Raw genomic sequence first — 16,934 nt, 5'->3', positions numbered from 1 at the left:
GCAGCAAGAGGGAACAGTGCAGCTCGGTTCTGCCTGAGGGTCTGCCAGGGCACCAGTGGTCATCAGTAGAACTGTTCTTCTCCAATTAAAAAGAGGAATAAGAAAACCCACCTCAGGCCACTGACTACTCTTGCCAGTCCTGGCTTTAACACTCAACTTTGCCTCGCAGCATCTCAGATAAAAACAACTCCACGTGTGCTGGTTTTTCTTTTTTAATTTTTTTTATATTTATTTATTTTTCCCTTTAGTTTTTCCCTTTTATTGTTGTTGTAGTTATTGATGTCGTCGTTGTTAGATAGGACAAAAAGAAATGGAGAGAGGAGGGGAAGACAGAGAGGAGGAGAGAAAGATAGACACCTGCAGACCTGCTTCACCACCTGTAAAGCGACTTCCCTGCAGGTGGGGAGCCGGGGGCTTGAACCCGGATCGTTCCGCTAGTCCTTTTGCTTTGCACCACGTGCACTTAACCCACTGCGCCACTGGCCAATTCCCAGCATTGGACTCTTAAGCATGAGGTCCTGAGTTCAATCCCAGGCAACACATGTACCAGGAAGATGTCTGGTTCTTTCTCTCCTCCTATCTTTCTCATTAATAAATAAATATAAAAAAACAACAAGGGCAACAAAAAGGAAATAAATAAATATTTTTTTAAATCTTGAAAAAAAAGAGGGAGTCGGGGAGTCGGGCGGTAGCACAGAGAGTTAAGCACAGGTAGCACAAAGCTCAAGGACCAGCGAAAGGATCCAGGTTAGAGCCCCCGGCTCCCACCTGCAGGGGAATCGCTTCACAAGTGGTAAAGCAGGTCTGCAGGTGTCTTTCTCTCCCCCTCTCTGTCTTCCCCTCCTCTCTCCATTTCTCTCTGTCCTATTTAACAGCAATGACATCAATAACAACAATAATAACTACAACAACAATAAAACAAAGTCAACAAAAGGGGAAATAAATAAAATATAAAAAAAAAGAAAAGAAAATGCAAAGGCTGTGACATTCTGTCACTCGCAGACACAGAGCCAGCTGAGTAAATCCCCAGTGAGCATTCTTAGAACTGCACCCAAATTAGGACAAGGCTTTTGGTAGCTAGAGCTTGTGCTTACGTTGTTTTTCATTGTCAGACTCCTCCAGTGAGAGGTTCAAGGACGGCCTAAGCAGAGCAGCCCAATCAACTTCGTGGGGTTTATCTCTGAGATTAAAGCAAGCACTCACACGCTTAATACCTTGAATAATGTCTGACTTCTGTCTGAGTGCCTTAACAGGAAAGAGGTAAGGCTATTGAAAAGCATTGGGCAATCTAGGGGTTGGCACAGTGGCTAGAATATTGTATTTAAAAGCATGGGGTCCCGAGTTTGGTCCCCAACATTGCATGTGATATGATGATACTCTGATTAAAAACTAAAATAGGGGGAGTCGGGTGGTAGCGCAGCGGGTTAAGTGCATGTGGCGCAAAGCGCAAGGACCAGCAGAAGGATCCCGGTTCGAGCCCCCAGCTCCCCACCTGCAGGGGAGTCGCTTAACATGCAGTGAAGCAGGTCTGCAGGTGTCTGTCTTTCTCTCCCCTTCTGTCTTCCCCTCCTCTCTCCATTTCTCTTTGTCCTATCCAACAATGATGACATTAATAACAACAATAATAAAACAAGGGCAACAAAAAGGAATAAATAAACATTAACAAAAAAATTAAATGTTACTGTTTTGAGAGCTTGCTAAGGAGGGTGTGTGCCTCCAAACCTTGGCACCACATTTAAGGTGCTGTGACATCCAGGGAAGCTTGAGGCTGTGTTGTCTCTCCCTCTCACTGTTCTCTATCTGAATGGAAAGGCCGTTGAGAATGGTGAATTTGTACACACCCAGACTCTCCAGGGAAAAGGGGAAACAAAGTACAATATTACAGATTTTTTTTTCTTTTTTAATTTCTTTATTGTGGAATTAATGTTTTACAGTAAATACAATAGTTTGTACATGCGTAACATTTCTCAATTTTCCATATAACAATACAACCTCCACTAGGTCCTCTGTCATCCTTCTTGGACCTGTATTCTCCCCACCCACCCACCCCAGAGTCTTTTACTTTGGTGCAATACGCCAATTCCATTTCAGGTTCTACTTGTGTTTTCTTTTCTGATCTTGTTTTTCAACTTCTGCCTGAGAGTGAGATCATCCCATATTCATCCTTCTATGATTACAGAATTTATTCTAGAATGAGGTAGGGTGTATTCTCTGAAAGATTTTCTTTCAGATAATGTTTATCTTTCAGGAAGTTCCTCTACCAGTGCAGTTAGATTTGATTTTACTGAGAGGAAGAGCCTCCTCAGAATTCGGAGTCCCCTACTATATCACTAAGCACATGGCGAATGCTCAGCACATACTGAGTTGAATGTCTAGTCTCCTCCTTTTCCATCTTCCTCGTATTTTGTCTCCCCCCCCCCCACTTCCTGGTGTTTCCACCTTTACAGGCTCCCAGACTGAGCCTGAGCGGTTGGTTTACTTGGAGTTCCTCATACCTGTCACACTTGTACTTTCGTGCCTTTGCACAAACCAGACCCCCTCATCCCTCTGCTCATCGGAGGGGATCTTACTTACACTGCCCCTCCTCTAAACACGAACTTGCAGATCTCTGCCTGCCGTGCTGTGCGCTCTGCTGAATCACCCCTGGGACCTCAGCTGCAAAGCTGCCTTCCCAGAGAAGCCTCCCCCCCGCCCGAGACCCCAGACCTACTGATGATCGTGTCAGCTTGCTACTTTTCACAGCATCCCTCCTTCCTTAACAGCCCTTGCCGGCAGATGCAGTGGTCTGTGTACTTGTCACACTTCCCAGTAGCGTACACATTGTGTGTACACACACGCTAGTCTGTTTACAGAGAAACCGCTCCTGTGTGATGCGCTGACACCTGTCTGGGGAAAGATGGAGCTGTGTTCCTGTACAGAGATCCTGGAGACCAGCGTGCCCTCAGTAAAGACTGTCTAGAAACCCCGGGGCTCTGAAAACCAGGGGTACTGCCACCCTACTCAGCACTGTGTAACTCAACTAACTGGGCCCTGCCATTCAGCAGGTGCTCGGAATACATTAGCCCAGTGAGTGAGTCACCTCCTCTGAGAAGCATTCTCTGACTTTAGCACTTTTGTGTTAATACCTAACTTTACTGTGACATTCATGACATTGCTCTCATCTCACGAGGTCATGGGCTGCACAAGACTGTAGTTTGCATACCTGAAAACATGCACATTCAGGCTTTCCTTTCTGTGCTAACCCCTGACGTTGACCTTGGCTTCGGGTCACATTACTTGTGTTCTCGCTGCTTCTAGCATCTGTTGTTGTTTGGGGAGGGGGGTGATGGGCAAAGGTTCAGCCTCTTGTGCGTTTCACTTTCAGGTAAATTTGTACTTAACATGTCCATTGTTCAGTCCTTTCCTCAGCCCAAGGTCATTCATTTTTTTTTTGGGGGGGGGTGTGGGGCTGGGGGACAAGGAACAGTAGCAAGAAATACACACTGTCCTAGGGCTCAGTACTTTAGAACATAGGACTTGCATGTCCAAGGGCCTAGGTTCAGTCCTTGGCGTTGCGGTATGTCCTGAGCTGTGCTTTGAATAGTCTTTTGTCCTTCATAAAAATAAATCTTAAAAAATAAATAAACGACTCTCATGCCTGAGGCTCCAAAGTCCCAGGTTCAATCCCCCACACCACCATAAGCCAGAGCTGAATAGTGCTCTGGTCAAAAATAAACAAACAAACAAACAAACAAACAAATAAGGGACCAGGAGGTAGTACAGCGGCTTAAGCACACATGGCGTGAAGCACAAGGACTGGTATAAGGATCTGGGTTTGAGCCCCTGGGCCCCCACCTACAGGGGGGTCGCTTCACAAGCGGTGAAGTAAGTCTGCAGGTGTCTGTCTTCCCCTCCTCTCTTCATTTTCTCTCTGTCCTATCCAACAACAATGATAGCAGTAACAACGATAATAATAACAACAACAAGAGCAACAAAAGGGAGAAAATGGCCTCCAGAAGCAGTGGATTCGTAGAGCAGACACCGAGCCCCAGCGATAACGCTGGAGACAAATAAGTAACTAAACAGATGCCACTGTTCTGCACCCTTGGGAGGCTAATGGATAAAGCACTGAGCTTTCAAGCATGAGGTTCTGAGTTCAGTCCCCAGTATCGGATGAGATCCCAAGACTGACCCCTCACATCACATGTGCCAAAGCGATGCTTTGGTTCTTTCTCCTCTCAAAATAAATAAATAAATCTTTAAAAAACAAACTGTTCTGTCCTTGGAGGATAATCTTCCTTTGGGGATCTATGTCAATGTATCAATAATAGGACAGAATACTGAGTTTCTGAGAGAGATTCTTTTTTTTCTTTTTTTAAATATTTATTTATTTATTCCCTTTTGTTGCCCTAGTTGTCTTCTTGTTGTTGTTGTTGTTGTTGTCGTTGTTTGGACAGGACAGAGAGAAATGGAGAGAGGAGGGGAAGACAGAGAGGGGGAGAGAAAGACAGACACCTGCAGACCTGCTTCACCGCCTGGGAAGCGACTCCCCTGCAGGTGGGGAGCCGGGGGCTCGAACCGGGATCCTTACTCCGGTTCGTTTATTTATTTATTCCCCTTTTGTTGCCATTGTTGTTTTGTTGTTGTAGTTATTATTGTTGTTGTTATTGATGTCATCGTTGTTGGATAGGACAGAGAGAAATGGAGAGAGGAGGGAAAGACAGACAGGGGGAGAGAAAGACACACACCAGCAGACCTGCTTCACCGCCTGTGAAGGGACTCCCCTGCAGGTGGGGAGCCGGGGGCTCGAACCGGGATCATTATGCCCGTCCTTATGCTTTGTGCCACCTGCGCTTAACCCGCTGCGCCACCGCCCGACTCCCTGTATCTTGGAAAACTTAAGATGATCAGCTGATAACCTTTTTTTTATTTATTTCATTTTGGTGCCTGGGAACAAACCCAGGGCTTTGAGTTTTCACGCCACCGCTACATCACCCGAGCCAGATTTTTCTAAGAATGAGAGACAGAGGGTGGGGGTAGACAGCATAATGGCTCTGCAAAGAGATTCTCTTGCCTGTGGCTTCGAAGTCCCAGGTTCAATCCCCCGCACCACCATAAACCAGAGCTGAGCTGTGCTCTGGTAAAGCAAAACAAAACAGACGTTGTAATCAATGAACACACAGTTGCTGGCGTTCATGCAAGGAAGTGGGGCTTTTAGACGTGCGCACTGCAGTGTGGGGTGCTTCCACTAGGCTCGAGCTGCACAGTGACGCAGACTATCTGTGGTCAGAGGGCTGCTTTTCCATCAGATAAACAGAGGGAAAGGAGGAGACACCAGCACTGAATCTTTCTCTGGTCCCATGACAACTCCCAGATGGTGTCAGGACTCCAGCTCGGCCACTGGCAAAGGCACTCACTCACCCTACTTATGAGAAATGTCTCTGGCCCTCTGAATATACTTAAAAAACAAAAACAGAAACCTTTAAGAGGCTGGGCAGTAGCGCAACAGGTTAAGTGCACATGGTACAAAGCTCAAGGACTGGCTTTAGGATCCTGGTTCAAGCCCCCAGCTTCCCACCTGCAGGGGGGTCACTTCACAAACTGTGAAGCAGGTCTGCAGGTGTCTGTCTTTCTCTCCCCCCTCACCCCCCACCCCCATCTCGATTTCTCTCTGTCCTATCCAACAATGGCAACAAAATGGGAAAGACAGCCCCCAGGAGCAGTGGATTCATAGTGCAGGCGCCAAGCCCCAGCAATAATCCTGGAGGCACACACACACACACACCTATTTATTTACTTTTGTTTTTTATCTTTTGGATAGAGACAGAGAGAAACTGAGAACAGAAATGCACTGGGTTGAGCACACACGTGTAAGGACCCGGGTTCAAGCCCCGCCCCCCCTCCATGCCTTCAGGGGGAAAGGCTTCATGAGTCGTGAAGCAGGTCTGCAGGTATTTTTTTCTTTAAACACTTTTTTAATTTCCTTTTTGTTGCCCTTTTTTTTTTTTATTGTTGTAGTTATTGTTGTTGTTATTGATGTCGTCATTGTTGGATAGGACAGAGAGAAATGGAGAGAGGAGGGGAAGACAGAGAGGAGGGAGAGAAAGAGACACCTGCAGCAGACCTGCTTCACCAACTGTGAAGTGACTCCCCTGCAGGTGGGGAGCCGGGGGCTGGAACCGGGATCCTTATGCTGGTCTTTGCGCTTTGCGCCACGTGCGCTTAACCTGCTGCGCTACCGCCCGACTCCCTAGATATCTTTTTCTATTTCCCTTTCTCTCTCTCTCTCTCTCTTTTTATAAAACTCTGTTTTTATACAACAGAGAGAAATTGAGAGGGCCAGAGAGTTAGACAAAAAGACCATTCATGAAGTTTCCCCTACAGATGGGGACTGGGAGCTTGAACTTGGTTCCTTGAGCATATATGCTTAACCAGGTGTGCCACCATTTGGACTCTCCCTCTCCCTCTCTACCTCACCCCCTCACCCCCTCACCCTGCTCTCTGTTACTATCCTAATTAAATAGAAAATGAACACGAAAATGACTGCCAGAAGCAGTAGACTCACAGGGCCGGCACCAAGCCCCGGTGACAACAGAGGTGGCAAAAAAAAAAGAGGGTCTGGGTGGTGGTGCACCTGTTAAGTGCACATACTATCAAAGGTGAGGTAATGATCCAGGTTTGAGCCCCCATCCCCACCTGCATGGGATCCACTTATCGAGCAATGAAGTAGATCTGCAGGTGTCTTTCTTTCTTTCTTTCTTTCTTTCTTTCTTTCTTTCTTTCTTTCTTTCTTTCTTTCTTTCTTTCTTTCTTTCTGGCTTACAGTGGTGCAGGGATTGAAACTGGGACTCCAGAGGCTTGAGTCTCTTTGCATAATCATTATGTTATCTCCCTCGCCCCAGGTGTCTACCTTTTCCTCTATTTCTCCATCCTCTCTGAATTTCTCTCTGTCCTATCTAACAAAACAACAACAACAATTAGAAAGAAGAAAGAAAGGAAGGAAGGAAGGGAGGAAGAAAGGAAAAGAAAAGAAGGAAGAAAGAGAGAGAGAAAGAAAGACAGGTAGGTCATGGGAAGTGGTGGATTCATAGTGCCAGCACCACGCCCCAGCTATAATCTTGGTGGCTATAAAAAATATAAAATTTTCTGGAGTCAGGCGCTCAGTGGGTTAAGTGCAAGCAGCACAAAGTGCAAGGACCAGTGTAAGGATCCTGGTTCGAGCCCCCGGCTCCCCACCTGCAGGGGAGTCCCTTCACAGGCGGTGAAGCAGGTCTGCAGGTGTCTGTCTTTCTCTCCCCCTCTCTGTCTTCCCCTCCTCTCTCCATTTCTCTCTGTCCTATCCAACAACGATGACATCAATAACAACAACAATAACTACAGCAATAAAACAACAAAAGAGAATAAATAAAATTAAAAAGACTGATATATATATATAATTTTTTAAAAGGGGTAGGGCCTCTAGTCTGGGAGGTGGCACAGTGATAAAGCTTTGGACTCTCAAGGATGAGGTCCTGAGTTTGATCCCTGGCAGCACATGTGCTAGAGTGATGTCTGGTTCTTTCTCTCTCCTCCTATCTTTCCCATGAATAAATAAAAATCTTTAAAAAAAAGAGGGGGTGGGGCCTGGCAGTAGCACACCAGGTTAAGCACCCATGGCATGAAGCACAGGACTGGCGTAAGGATCCTGGTTTGAGGGGCCAGGTGGTGGCACACCTCGTTGAATATACACATTATAGTGCGCAAGGACCTGGGTTCGAGACCCCGGTCCCCACCTGCAGGGGGAAAGCTTCACAAGTGGTGAAGTAATGCTGCAGGTGCTGTCTCATTTTCTGTCTATCTCTATCAAATAAATAACAATTTTTAAAAAAGGTTCCGGTTTGAGTCCCCAGCTCCCCACCTGCAGGCGTGGGTCGCTTCACAGGTGGTGAAGCAGGTCCTCAGGTGTCTGTCTTTCTCTCCCCCCTCTCTCTTCCCCTCTCTCCATTTCTGTCTGTCCTATCCAACAACAACAGTAATAAGGACAACAAATAGATAGATAGCATAATGGTTATACAAATAAACTGTCATGCCTGAGGTTCCAAAGTCCCAGGTTCAATCCCCCTGCACCACCAGAGCTGACCTGGTTAAAAAAAAAAAAAGTGCTAGGACCCAGGTTCAAGCCCCCAGCCCCCACCTTCAGGGGAAAGTTGTTTTTTTTCTTTATCAGAACATTGTTCATTCTAGCTTATGGTGGGGGGGGATTGAACCTAGGACGTTGGAGTCTCAAGCATGAGAGCCTGTTTGCATAACCATTATGCTATCTACCCTCCGCCAGTGGGAAAGTTTTGACTGTGTGTGAGTGGCGAAGCAGTGATGCAGGTGTCTCCCCCTCAATTTTTTTTTTGCCTCCAGGGTTATCACTGGGGGCTCCGTGTCTGCGCTATGAGTCCACTTCTCCTGGTGCACAAGGACTCACGTGGCTCAAAGCACAAGGACCGGCGTAAAGATCCCGGTTTCATTGGATAGGACAGAGAGAAATTGAGAGGAGAGGGGATATTGAGAAGGGGAGAAAAAGACAGACACCTGCAGACCTGCTTCACCTCTTGTGAAGCGACTCCCCTGCAGGTAGGGAGCCGGGGACTTGAACTCAGCCAGGTGCGCCACCATCCGGCCCCATAACTTCATTTTTCAAAACTTACAGAAAAATGAATATGTTGCTAAGACCCACTCAGTCTTCTTCACGATAGACCCACCTGTACTTAATTTCTTCCCTATGGGTAGCAGCTGCTCCCCCAAATGCCCACCTTTTCACTCAGTTCCTAATCAAGAGTAGCTCCTTGTAGCTGCAGGATTCTCTTGGCACCGCCACCGCCCTCCATTCTAGTCTGTTCTTTCTTCTTCCCCGTGGCTCTCCAGATGGCTTTGCTGACCCAGACAACACGCAGCCTCCCCCTTGCTCCTGTCCTGCCTCCGGGTTCCAGGCCGGCAGCACAGCAGAGTCTTAGAACACTGCCCAGTAATCTTTGTCACCTCCTCTTGAATCTTAATATTTCCGTGTATTTAATAGCATGAGGGACAGAGGAGGAGAGAGAAAACCAGAGGCTAGGAGGTGGTGCACTGGTTGAGCACATATGTTACAATGTGCAAGGACCTGGGTTCAAGCTCCCAGTCTCCACCTGCTGGGAGAAAGCTTCACAAATGGTGAAGCAGTGCTGTAAGTCTCAGTCTCTCTCTCTCTCTCTCTCTCTCTCTCTCTCTCTTTTGCTTTCAGGGTTATCGCTAGGGCTCAGTGCCAGCACTACAAATCCACTGGCCATTTTTTCCATTTTATTGGATAGAACAGAGAAAAATGGAGAGAGGAGGGGAAGATAGAGAAGGAGAGAGAAAGATAGACACCTGCAAATCTGCTTCACCACCCCTTGCACTTCGTAGTACATGAGCTTAGCCCAGTGCAGCACTACAGACCCCTCCCCTCTCTATCTCCCCTCCTCTCTCAATTTCTGGCTGTCTCTACCCAATAAATAAAGATTTTTTTTTATTTAAGAAAGGATTAATTAACAAAACCATAGGGTAGGAGGGGTACAACTCCACACAATTCCCACCGCCCAATCTCCATATCCCACCCCCTCCCATGATAGCTTCTTTCTTTCTTTCTTTCTTTCTTTCTTTCTTTCTTTCTTTCTTTCTTTCTTTCTTTCTTCTTTATTCATGAGAAAGATAGGAGGAGAGAAAGAACCAGTCATCGCTCTGGTACATGTGCTGCCGGGGCTCGAACTTCTGGACCTCATGCTTGAGAGTCTAGTGCCTTAGCCACTGTGCCACCTCCTGGACCACAACACATTTCTCTTGACTTCTCTTGTCAAAAAATAAAGTTGCTGCATCTTTGCTGTTCCAGATGCCTGTTTGCAGGAGGTGAGCTTGCACAGAATGAAGATCGTCACTGGGCGCACTCTGTGGAATCTAGCAGGCCTCGGTAGCAAACCTCGCCAGTGAAGGAAGCCATGGAGGTCGCGCCTGACAGGCAGTCAGGTATGTCTGTGAACTGGGCAGCCAGCCAACAGATAGGACTTTGAGGGAGTCGGGCGGGTTAAGTGCACGTGGTGCAAAGCACAAGGACCAGAGTAAGGACCCCCGTTTGAGCCCTGGCTCCCCACCTGCAGGGGAGTCGCTTCACAAGCAGTGAGGCAGGTCTGCAGATGTCTGTCTCTCCCTCTCTCTGTCTTTCCCTCCTCTCTCCACTTCTCTCTGTCCTATCCAACAACAACAATATCAATAACCACAACGGGGCCCAGGTGGTGGCGCAGCTGGTTGAGCGCATGTATTACAATGCTTAAGGACCCGGGTTCGAGCCCCCGGTCCCCACCTGCAGGGGGAAAGCTTTACAAGTGGTGAAGCAGGGCTGCAGGTGTCTCTCTGTCTCCCTCTCTATCACCCCCCCTCCCTCTTGATTTCTGGCTGTCTCTATCCAATAAATAAAGATAATAAATTAAAATTTTTTAAAATAACCACAACAATGCTAAACAATAAGGGCAACAAAAGGGAAAATAAAATAAATAAATAAGTAAATAGGACTTTGAGCAGCACCATATTTTCTGAGATGATCTAGAGTTTTAGGGGCTTGTAAATACCGTTGTCAGCTTCCTGCCCGAGTTTAGAACTTCCTGAGAGAGATGCAAGATTTGGACAGGTGGGGCTTAAGCTACTAGCTTTATGACTGAAAAGCTGACTAAAAGAAGGGCTCCTGCTGCTCTGTCTACAGCCCCGAGAGCTTCCTGATGTCAGCTGAAACTGGCCGCCGGTGTGGACAGCATGGACAGGCTGTGAAGTAGCTCACCCCTCCAGACTTAAGGGGCAATTGTAGTGAACAAAGAAAAATACTCTCAGGGTTTCTGTTAGAAGGCTGCAAGACAGTCGTTTTCTGCACACACCTGCCAGATACTACAAGCATAGAAAGAGGGGGCTGGGTTGGGGGTAGGTAGCATCATGGTCATGCAAAGAGACTTTCATGCCTGAAGCTCCAAAGTGCCAGGTTCAATCCCCCACCACACCATAAGCCAGAGCTGAGCAGTGCTCTGGAAAAAAAAATTTAAAAAGTGGGGGCTGGTAGGACTGAGTGGTGGTGTACCCAGCTGAGCTCATATCTAACAGAGCACAAGGACCTAGGTTCAAGCCCCTGGTCCCCACCTGTCCACCTGTAAGGGCAAAACTTTGTGAATGGTAAAGCAGCTTTGCAGGTCTCTCTCTCTCCCTCTCCCTCTCCCTCTCCCTCTCCCTCTCCCTCTCCCTCTCTCTCTCTCTCTCTCTCTCTCTCTCTCTCTCCTTTGCAGGTCTCTCTCTCTCCCTCTCCCTCTCTCTCTCTCTCTCTCTCTCTCCTTTGCAGGTCTCTCTCTCTCTCTCTCTCCCTTCCTTCTTGATTTCTGGCACTCTTTCTCTCTTTTTTTAAAGACTGCATTTATTTATTAATGAGAAAGGAGAGAAAAAACCAGACATCACTCTGGTACATGTGCTGCCAGGGACTGAACTCAGGACCTTTTGCTTGAGAGTCCAATACTTTATCCTTTTTTAAAAAAAAATTCTTTTTATTTTTTTTTTGCTTTTGTTGTCCTTATTATTTTTTTTTAATTGTTGTTGTTATTGATGTGTCATTGTTATATAGGACAGAGAGAAATGGAGAGGGGACAGGAAGACAGAGAGGGGGAGAGAAAGACAGACACCTGCAGACCTGCTTCACCACCTGTGAAGCGACTCCCCTGCAGGTGGGGAGCTGGGGCCTCAAACAGGGATCCTTATGATGGTCCTTGCGCTTTGCACCACATGCACTTAATCCACTGCGCTACCGCCCGACTCCCAATACTTTATCCTTTATCCACTGCACCACCTCCTGGACCATGATTCTGGCTGTCTTTATCCAATAAATATAGAAAGGTAATTTAGGGGCCAGGTGGAAGTGCAGCTGGTTGAGTGCACATGTTACGATGCACAAGGACGTGGTCCGGGAAGTGGCGCATTAGACAAAGCACTGGACTCTCAAGCACTATGAGCAAGGACCCTAATTCGAACCACAGGTTCCCACCTTTCCCAGAGGGAAAGCTTTGCAAGTGGTGAAGCAGTGTGCAGGTATCTCTCTGTCTTTTTTCCTATCACTCTCTTCCCTCTTGATTTCTGGATGTCTCTATCCAATAAATAAATAAAGATAATTAATTTTTTTAAAAAAGAAAAATAATTTTAAGGAAAGAGGGGAGCTGGGCGATATCTCAGCGGGCAGAGCTCATACCGTAACGTGCTTGGTGCCTGGACTGGGTCACCGGCATCACAGGGGCCGCATGGGCGGCGCTGCGGGGCCGACACGGTTGGTGGAGTGGCGCTCTGGTAGCTCCTCCTTTCTCTCTCTCTTTTTAACTTATTTTTTATTTTATTGATTTATTCCCTTTTGTTGCCCTTGTTGTTTTATTGTTGTTGTTACTGATGTCATCGTTGTCATCTGTCCTATCCAACAACGACATCAATAACTATTGTGGAAGGATGATAGATGACATAGTGGGGGTTGTATAGTTAAATGGGAATCTGGGGAATGTTATGCATATACAAACTATTGTATTTACTGTTGAATGTAAAACACCAATTCCCCAATAAAGAAATAAATTAAAAAAAACAATAAAACAACAAGAGCAATAAAAGGGAATAAATAAATAAATATTAAAAAGTTAAAAAATAATATTTATTTATTTATTCCTTTTTGTTGCCCTAGTTGTTTTATTGTTGTAGTTATTATTGTTGTTGTTATTGATGTCATTGTTGTTGGATAGGACAAAGAGACATGGAGAGAGGAGGGGAAGACAGAGAGGGGGAGAGAAAGACAGACACCTGCAGACCTGCTTTACCACTTGTGAAGCGACTCCCCTGCAGGTGGGGAGCCAGGGGCTCGAACCTGGATCCTCACTCCGGTCCTTGTGCTTTCCGCCACGTGTGCTTAACTTAACCGCTGCCCCCCCCCCACAAGGAAATTTTAAAGAATCATTCATGGCAGATGGGAGGTGGCATGCTGGGTAGAGTATTGGGCTCTCAAGCATGACATCCTGATTTTGATTGCTAGTATCATATATACTAGAGTGATTTCTGCTTCTCTCTCTCCCCCTCTGTTCTCATAAATAAATTAATATTTTAAGGAATTTCGTGTAAGGCAGGTACCATACCGGTAAGCCATCCCCCCAGCCCCCACAGCACCACTTGTATTTTTAGAAGCAAAGTGTTGAAAGAGGTTTGAATTCCTAGTTGGCAACTTGTAGTCCTGTGCTGTGCTAATCAGAAAACCACACTGAAGTCTCTGCTGGTTTTCACTGTACATCCATTAGAAAGTAGAACTTGAGAGCGGGGTAGGTAGCATAATGGTTATGCAAAAGGTCTGTCATGCCTAAGGCTCTGAAGCCCCAGGTTCAATCCCCCCATTACCATAAGCCAGAGCTGGGCAGTGCTCTGCTAAAAAAATAATAATAATAGTTAAAAATAAACTAGAACTAAGGGCCGGTTAAGTGCATGTATTATCTTGCAAAAGGACCTGGGCTCAAGCCCACTTCATGAGTGGTGATGCAGTAATGCAGATGTCTTCCTCTCTCTCTCTCTCTCTCTCATTCCCTTTCTGGTATCTTTCTTTTTTTTTTTTTTAAATGTTTTTTTTATTATATATTATCTTTATTTATTGAATAGCCAGAAACGGAGAGAGGGAGAGAGAGAGACCTGCAGCCCTGTTTCTCCACTCACGAAGCTTTCCCCCTGCAGGTGGGGACTGGGAGTTCGAACCCAGGTCTCTCAGGTGCTCCACCACCCAGCCTCCCTTTCTGTTCTCTTTCCCACTCAATGTCTTTCTGTCCTATCAAATAAAATAAATTAAATTAAAACAGAGAGAGTAGAACTATGTAGCATTATGATCTGCTGCCATCCATCCCTGGGGCGTGTGGCCTGTCCGGCACTGACACACAGCTTGTCTGTCCTGCTTCGGAGCAGAGCTCAGCTCTCTCACAGTGTGCTCTGCCCTGGCTGGCCTGCCCTCTAGTGGAACCACAGCTCACGCGGGGAAGCTGGTCCAACCGGCCCCTCCAACACCTGTTTTCCACAGGAGAAAACTGAGGCTTAAACAGACACTCCTTGCTCCAAAGTCTCCCCAGGAGGAAGGGACAGGACAAAGGACAAGCCTCTCCCTGAGATGGCAGGTAAATAAATTCCTTTAAAGGTGGGTGGTTGTTCCAGGCAGGCCCAGCAGGGGGAAGCAGGGGCTGCTCGGAGCAGAGGGGGACATAGATTGGGGGGCAGAGGGGGACATAGATTGGGGGGCAGAGGGGGACATAGATTGGGAGGCAGAGGGGGACATAGATTGGGGGGCAGAGGGGGACATAGATTGGGGGGCAGAGGGGGACATAGATTGGGGAGCAGAGGGGGACATAGATTGGGGGGCAGAGGGGGACATAGATTGGGGGGCAGAGGGGGACATAGATTGGGGGCAGAGGGGCTGGGGTCCAAGAAGTGGAACGACCAGGCTGGCAGGACTTGCTGGGCCCAATCTAGAGTCTACCAAGAAGCTTCTGCACAGCAAAAGAAACCACTACCCAAACCAAGAGACCCTCACAGAATGGGAGAAGATCTTTACATGCCATACATCAGACTAGAGGCTAATGACCAGAATAGATAAAGAGCTTGCCAAACTCAACAACAAGACAACAAATAACCCCATCCAAAAATGGGGGGAGGACATGGACAGAACATTCACCACAGAAGAGATCCAAAAGGCCGAGAAACACATGAAAAAATGCTCCAAGTCTCTGACTGTCAGAGAAATGCAAATAAAGACAACAATGAGATACCACTTCACTCCTGTGAGAATGTCATACATCAGAAAAGGTAACAGTAGCAAATGCTGGAGAGGGTGTGGGGTCAAAGGAACCCTCCTGCACTGCTGGTGGGAATGTCAATTGGTCCAACCTCTGTGGAGAGCAGCCTGGAGAACTCTCAGAAGGCTAGAAACGGACCTCCCCTATGATCCTGCAATTCCTCTCCTGGGGATATATCTTAAGGAACTCAACACACCCATCCAAAAAGATCTGTGTACACATATGTTCTTAGCAGCACAATTTGTAATAGCTAAAACCTGGAAGCAACCCAGGTGTCCAACAACAGATGAGTGGCTGAGCAAGTTATGGTATATGTACACAGTGGACTACTACTCAGCTATGAAAAATGGTGACTTCACCGTTTTCAGCTGACCTTGGATGGAGCTTGAAAAATTCATGTTAAGTGAAATAATAAGTCAGAAACAGGGCAGGGGTAGATAGCATAATGATTATGCAAAGAGACTCTCATGCCTGAGGCTCCAAAGTTCCAGGTTCAATCCCCTACACCACCATAAGCCAGAGCTGAGCAGTGCTCTGGTAAAAAAAAAAAAAAAAAAAATTGAAAAAAAAAAAGAAGAAGAAATAAGTCAGAAACAGAAGGATGAATATGGGATGGTCTCACTCTCAGGCAGAAGTTGAAAAACAACATCAGAAGAGAAAACACAAGTAGAACCTGAACTGGAATTGGCGTATCGTAACAAAGTAAAAGACTCTGGGGTGGGTGGGTGGGTGGGGAGAATACAGGTGCATGAAGGATGACAGAGGACCTAGTGGGGGTTGTATTGTTATGTGGGAATCTGGGGAATGTTATGCATGTACAAACTATTGTATTTACCGTTGAATGTAAAGCATTAATTCCCCAATAAAGAAAATTTAAAAAAAAAAAAAGAGTCTGCCAAGGAGAGCTGACAAAATAGAAGTGGATGGATCACGTGCACTGCTTCACGTGTGTGCAGCCAGGTGGGAGCCCGCCTCCCACAGCAGGGCGGGAAGCTTCAGTGCTGTGCTCTGCCGTTGTCTCTCAGCCCCACACAGCAGAGCCCCGGAGATGACAAACATGAAAATAATGAGAAGGGAGTCGGGCTGTAGCGCAGCAGGTTAAGCGCAGGCGTCGCAAAGCGCAAAGACCCGTAAAGATCCCGGTTGCAGCCCCCGGCTCCCCACCTGCAGGGGGGTCGGTTCCCAGGCGGTAAAGCAGGTCTGCAGGTGTCTGTCTTTCTCTCCCCTTCTCTGTCTTCCCCTCCTCTCTCCATTTCTCTCTGTCCTAACCAACAAAGACGACAACAATAACTACAACAACAATAACAACAAGGGCAACAAGAGGAAATAAATATAAAAAAGACAAGAAGAAACAGAAGCCACAATCGAGTCAGAGCTGAAACTTCACAGGGCCGCATGGATGGGCCCTGCTGCCGAGCTCAGTGCAGACACAAAGCAGTTGGGGCCTCTGTCCCCTCCCCCTGCTTCTGTGTGACACACCCGCCCCACCTGGGGTCATCTGAGGCTCAAAGGGGAACTGCTGGGCCTGCTGGGCCTGTTCTGCTGGCTGCAGGAGAAGCACTCATGGGTGGGCCTCTGCACACGGCAGGAAGGAAGGCTGTGCAACCCACCCAGAGATGCCTGATAGGTCCTGGGGAGGCAACAGACACAGCCCGAAGGCACCATCTTGAGAGCCAGAATGTCACTTTTTACCTTCAGTTTCTTTTTCTTTAATTTCTTTAAATGAAATAATGTTTTTTAATATTTATTTATTCCCTTTTGTTGCCCTTGTTGTTTTACTGTTGTTGTAGTTATTATTGTTGTTATTGGTGTCGTTGTTGGGTAGGACAGAGAGAAATGGAGAGGGGAGGGGAAGACAGAGGGGGAGAGAAAGACAGACACCTGCAGACCTGCTTCACCACCTGGGAAGCGACTCCCCTGCAGGTGGGGAGCCGGGGGCTGCAACCGGGATCCTTATGCCGGTCCCACCTGCTTAACCCGCTGTGCTACCGCCCGACTCCCCCTCTCTTTCTTTCTAACAGAGCACTGCTCACCTCTGGTTTATGGTGGTGCAGGGGACTGAACTTGGGACTTTGGAGCTTTAAGCATGAGAGT

General features: G+C 47.1%; 1 long non-coding RNA gene across 4 annotated transcripts; it reads left to right on the top strand.

Moving 5' to 3' along the window:
• The first annotated feature begins 770 nt into the window (after positions 1-770).
• On the top strand, positions 771-15,523 carry LOC132535434 (uncharacterized). 4 transcript variants are annotated; one of them, XR_009547227.1, is made up of 5 exons: positions 771-1,260; positions 2,853-2,953; positions 9,831-9,987; positions 14,072-14,165; positions 14,489-15,523. It is a non-coding gene; the product is annotated as an uncharacterized LOC132535434 (long non-coding RNA). The 4 variants fall into 4 exon arrangements; XR_009547228.1 differs by having other exon boundaries at positions 774-1,260; positions 2,853-2,944; positions 9,854-9,987; positions 14,518-15,523; XR_009547226.1 differs by having other exon boundaries at positions 774-1,260; positions 2,853-2,944; positions 9,854-9,987; positions 14,497-15,523.
• The last annotated feature ends 1,411 nt before the right edge of the window (positions 15,524-16,934 follow it).

This window comes from Erinaceus europaeus, chromosome 22 (assembly GCF_950295315.1).
Source record: "Erinaceus europaeus chromosome 22, mEriEur2.1, whole genome shotgun sequence".
NCBI lineage: Eukaryota > Metazoa > Chordata > Mammalia > Eulipotyphla > Erinaceidae > Erinaceus > Erinaceus europaeus.
This window is presented reverse-complemented; position numbering and strand designations above follow the sequence as displayed.